We start from the raw sequence: 5602 nt of genomic DNA on the forward strand, positions 1-5602 counted from the left end.
ATTATTTGGTGTCGTTGCCGAGGACCGGCAAGAAACCTCTTTTCTCCAAGCTTAATATTGCTAAGGACTGAGTTGGTCTTAATTTGGGCTTTTTTTTTTTTTGTTTTTTGTCTTTGTTGCAGAATCTTATGTATGCGAAGAAGTCAATAGGCTACACTTATTCCTTGTGATCTAGAACTTGAACGAACTTCGAGAAGAGTAAGAAGGAACAAGAGAGTTGAGTTCGACACTATGGGAGACCAAAGGGGAGCTGTTAGAGCTATCAAAGATTATTTCCAACAGGCTTTCCCTACAACCCAGACGGGCATTGTTGAGGCCCCAATTAATGCTAATAATTTTGAGCTAAAACCTGGTTTAATTCCGATGGCACGAGACCTTCCATTGAGAGGAACTCCACATGAAGATCCGCATAAGCACATCCACTCTTTCCTGGAAATTATGGGGACGGTAAAAATAAATGGAGTCTCTTCTGATGCTATTCGATTGAGATTGTTTCCTTTTTCTGTGTAGGACAAGACAAAAGATTGGATCTGTCTCTTATACACATCTAGATGTGTATAAGAGACAGGTCCAAGCCTTTATGAATAAATTCTTACCTCCTGTGAAAACGAGCAAACTGTGAATAGAGAGAGAACGAGCAGTTATTCAAGGTATGTGAGTGCTATAAGTAGTTGCTGCAGAAGTGTCCCCAACATGGATACCCTGACTAGTTACAAATCCATTTGATTGACAACAGGTTGACCAGTACAACGAAATTCATCTTGGATACTGTTGCAGGTGATCAATTTTTGTAAAAACTATTGATGCTGCTCAAGCATTATTGGAGGACATGGCTACCACGAGCTATAATTGGCCGTCAGAACAATTTTCACCTCGAGTGGCTAGGATTTATGAACTCGATAAGGTAAATGCTTTAAAGGTGTTGATGACTATGTTGACTAGTGCCATTAGTCTCTTGTCCACAGGTACTCAACCATTGATTTCATTGATGGCAGCTTGTAATGGACCTATATCATGGGAAGTACCTAACCCTGAGCATGCAAATTATGTGTGCCAAGAAAACCAATTTCAAGGAGCCCATCAAAATTCTTATTGAATGAAACAACCCACTCATTATCCCTCAGGTTTGCGCAATCATGAGAATTTTTCAAATGCTAACAATAAGAATGTTTTGCAGGGACCTCCAGATTTTTCTGAAAAGAAACCATCTGTGGAGGCTTTGCTTGGGGATTTCAGAAAGGAGTTAAGGAGCTGAACCAATTTCTTAGAGAGCACAGTAATGAGTCATGGGAAAGTTAATCAGAACCTTGAGGTTTAGGTTAGCCAGATCGTTGCTACATTGAATACTATGAACAAAGGAGCTTTCCCTAGCTGAATGGAGAAAAACCTAAGGGAAGAATGAAAAGCAATAATCTTGAGAAATGGGAAAAATATTGTGCATCTCGTGACAAACCAGAAAGAGGAATAAGTGATATTGAGTCCTACAACTGGTAATGTGAATCAATGGAAAAATGGTGATATTCCTGTATCATCCAAATCAGGGAGTAGTTCTGAACCTTCACCTGCTGTGTTAAATAAAATCCCCTATCCCTAGTGCTTTCAGAAAAAAAAAATGATTGATCAGTTTGTTAATTTTTAGATATTTTTAAGAAGCTTCACATAAATATTCCTTTTGCAGATGCTCTAGAACATGCCAAATTATGTGAAGTTCATGAAGGAAATGTTGTCTTCAAAGAAGAAGTTTGAAAAGTATGAGACAATTCGTTTAAAGAAGGAATGTAGTGCTATATTGCAGAAGAAGCTACCATAAGAATTGAAGGATCCTAGGAGTTTTACGATCCCGTACACTATAGGGAATCTAACGGTAAACAAAGCTTTATGTGATTTAGGAGCCTCAATTAATCTGATGCCTTTATCATTGCAGCTAAAAGATTGTACCCTCACTTACCCTCGTGGTGTAGTAGAGGATGTTTTGGTTAAAGTTGGTGATTTCATCTTCCCAGCAGATTTTGCGGTCCTAGATATGGAAGAAGACTCTGAAATTTTCATCATCCTTGGAAGGCCATTCCTAGCAATAGGCAGAACATTGATGATGTATATGATGGCAAGCTTACACTTCGGGTGAATAATGAGAAGGTGAAGTTCAACATTTTTCATTCTTCTTAGCTCGAGAAGCTTGTAAGTTCGTGCCAAGAGATTAATAAAGTTGTTTGTGAAAATTCTGGACAGTCTCTTGGTAAAGGAAAGGCAAGAAAAAGGTAAGTAGTTCTGTATAATCTTCCAAGGAAGGTATGGTAAATATTCTAGATTATATTCGGAAGAGAGATATAGAACTCATGGACAAAGGGAAAGAGGATTATGAATTTTCTGGTGATTGTTGTTCGACTAATCTTTTGTGTGAATGCCAGCATGGAAGAAAATTGTTCATCTCAGATGCTTCAGTGCATGGAATGATGAAGTCACTTTGAAAGTTTGATTGAATTGAGGACGTAGTCTAGCTAAGGACATGAAACTAAGCGCTTCTTGGGAGGCAACCCAAGTGTTCCAGTTTTATTTCAATTTTATTTCATTTGTTATTTGATTATTCTTCTTTTAGTATATAAATCTACCTCATGATTTTTTTCTTTTGATCCCCAGGTTGGAGATGATGCTCAAGTTTCTTTTCAAGCACCAGATCGCCATCCAGATTCGTGTATCCCCGCTCATACCCAGACTTGAATCACTCATCTGTTTTGTGATTGTTTTAGATGTTATGCATTGGGGAAAATGCACCTTTTTCAGTTTGGGGTGGGGGCATACTTTGTGCTTGAAATTTGAGCTATTATACATGTTTTTTTGGAGTTGATTGATATATGCATGTTATTGTTGATTTTGAGGAAAAATTGAAAAATTTTGAAAACTTGGTTCAAATTTTATTAAGAAGAATGTTGAGGCTGATTGATTTGTATTCTTTGGTTGCTTTCTCTTATGATAATGGTTGATGAGTCACTTATGACATATGCCATGCATTAAAGTAGAAATTGGATAACATAGTTCTGTCTTGAGTGTTCTTTGTTCTGAATCCCTCTTTGTATCATCTGTTATCTTGAGCATGAACCACTTTAATTTAGAACCTTTAACTGAACAAAGCATTAATTTAAGTCAAGTTGGTTGTCACCTCGAAGGGCCCCACTAGTTAGAGAGTGTTTTGCATAGTTTGTAATGTTAGACTAAGAGGAAAGAAAAGAATATTATTATTGCCTTTGTGAAAAAAAAATATAGTGTGCACTCATGCGCTTAAAAGAAACATCATTTTATTATTTTAAAATTGTAATGTGTATGCATGGATAAGGATAAAAAGACTTGTCTTTGCTATGATTAGTTAGGACACCTGGAAATTGACTAGGTATGGTTCTCTGTAGTAGATGTGTAAAAGCTAGTGCCCCTAGGTAAGATGATACAAGTTTAGGGTCCTTTTGTTATTTAAAATAAAAACAGAAATCAGGCACCATAGTGGACATATTACTTCCTTGAGTGTGGTGATGCTTGGTGATTGGTCCTTGACGTAGATCAGATGGAAAACTAATGAAGCTTAATTAAATCTTAAGTTAGTTGTTGAGTTTTGAATTAAAAGAGGAGTCACACACACAGGAGATAAAAAGTTTTGGCTTTAGAAACTCTCAATGATTATGATGTGTATGAATTTTTCTATGGAAGAGTTTTGTTTATGTTGAGAAGCTGATCAAACCAGAATAAGAGAATGCATGCTTAGAACCTTTTCATTTCAATATTCATTATTTCTCCTACTTTGTGTTTCTTTCTTTACTTTGCTCGAGACTAGCAAAGTTTTATGTTTCGGATGGTGAAAAGCATCTAAAAAGTGCTTTTATTACCATCAAATTTAGAACCACTATTGCTAGTTTTGTTTAGTTTGATGTGGTTTATTGAGTAATTTTAGGAAACTAAGCATCAGGAGAAATTTGTGCGAAAATGATAAAAAAAAAAAAAAAAAACCCGATTTGAGAAATTACGGGTTGGCTATGGAATTAGGAAGAAACCAAGGATCAAGATGCAAGAAAATAGGCAATTTTGGAAAACAATTCAGGGGAGCCAGCATCGGTCGAGCATTGCAACGCTACGGACCCAAGAGTAATTGGAAATAGGGCAGTGTTGCAACGCTACGAACTTTACGCTTGATTGGCATGACACTAGCATTGCAATGCTGATTTGCAACGTTGCGACGCTGCGAGGGCATTATAAAAATGTTTTTGCATCGCCAGGTCTGGGAGGTGAAAATTTTAGAGGTTTTTACTCAAAAAAATTCAAGTCAATATAGAGAAAATCAGAGTGATTTTGAACCGTTTCGGCTGAAAGCTCAAGATTTTGATTGAAGGTTGATCTGAGAGCATTTTTGGGCTGATTGTGACAGGAATAATTGATCAAGAACGTGCATTTTATTAAAGACCAATCCGGAATTCATGGTGAGAGTCAAGGAGATCGTGATTGGGATTCGATCTTATTAAGGGGAGATCATTTTTCTACGTTTATAATATTGTTTTGCCATGATGACTTATTATTTGATTGTTATTAGTGTTAGAATCATGCATGGCTAAACTCCATTTCTAGGGTCTTTATGGATTTTAGGGATGTTACGTCGAGTATATGATTTTACAATTGATTGGTTTTGCATAGATTTCTAAATTGTTTGTGCTTAAAGCTTTTGATTAACTTTCCATTAATTGAATGAACTTAAGTTAATTAGATGTCTCAAGAGAGAATTTAAATCCCTGGACCCAATAATTTAAATTATTATTCGAAATTGCATGAGAATGAATTTAGAATAATAAGGGGTGCAATTAAACAGTCTTAATGTTGTAACTATTCAAGCGATGGAAGAGATTCAAGTCGATGGTTAGTTATTAGGAAGGTTTGAGTTCGAGAGAGGATTTCCTTTAGAACATCTAGCCTCAGTCTATCGATTTCAATCAATTGCATATCATAAATCGTTGTACTTCCTAAATGAAACAACACCCTGGATTAATTTTGCTCTGAATTGTATTTGTGTGTGATTGAATTTTTGTCTTTGTAGTCATTAATAAAAATCATCTTTTGGTTGTCTGGATAAAATTGAGGAAGAACTGTGATAGCTAAGTTTAGGAAAAATTTGCCATGCCAGTCCCTGAGGACGATACCCTATTTTGGGATTTATTACTTCGATACGTACGCTTGCGTTCACGCATCACTAGGTTCAAAGATAAAACTGGTTAATTGAACATGGCTTTTCTGACAATTAATCGACACAATTGAATCCTAAATCATAATGTTTTTAAGTGTATATGGCTGCTATCGAACCCAATAGAATTTAGAAACATGTAGATTAGTTGGGGTATGGCCTTTTCGACCTTAATTAATAATTAGGACGCTTTCTCGATTAGATTCTTGCTAGTTGTTCGCCTTTGTAGAGGTTAGTTAGATCACATCGAGCAAGTGTTTGTGCATACATGAATAAGAACATAACTCAATAGGAAGGAAGTGGTGGAGGATAAGATAGATGAAGCTATTGAAGAGCTTGAAAGAAAAATGTGCAAGAAGAGTGATGCAAAGAAAATGACTAAGGTTGAGA

This window comes from Benincasa hispida, chromosome 7, assembly GCF_009727055.1.
Source record: "Benincasa hispida cultivar B227 chromosome 7, ASM972705v1, whole genome shotgun sequence".
Taxonomy (NCBI): domain Eukaryota; kingdom Viridiplantae; phylum Streptophyta; class Magnoliopsida; order Cucurbitales; family Cucurbitaceae; genus Benincasa; species Benincasa hispida.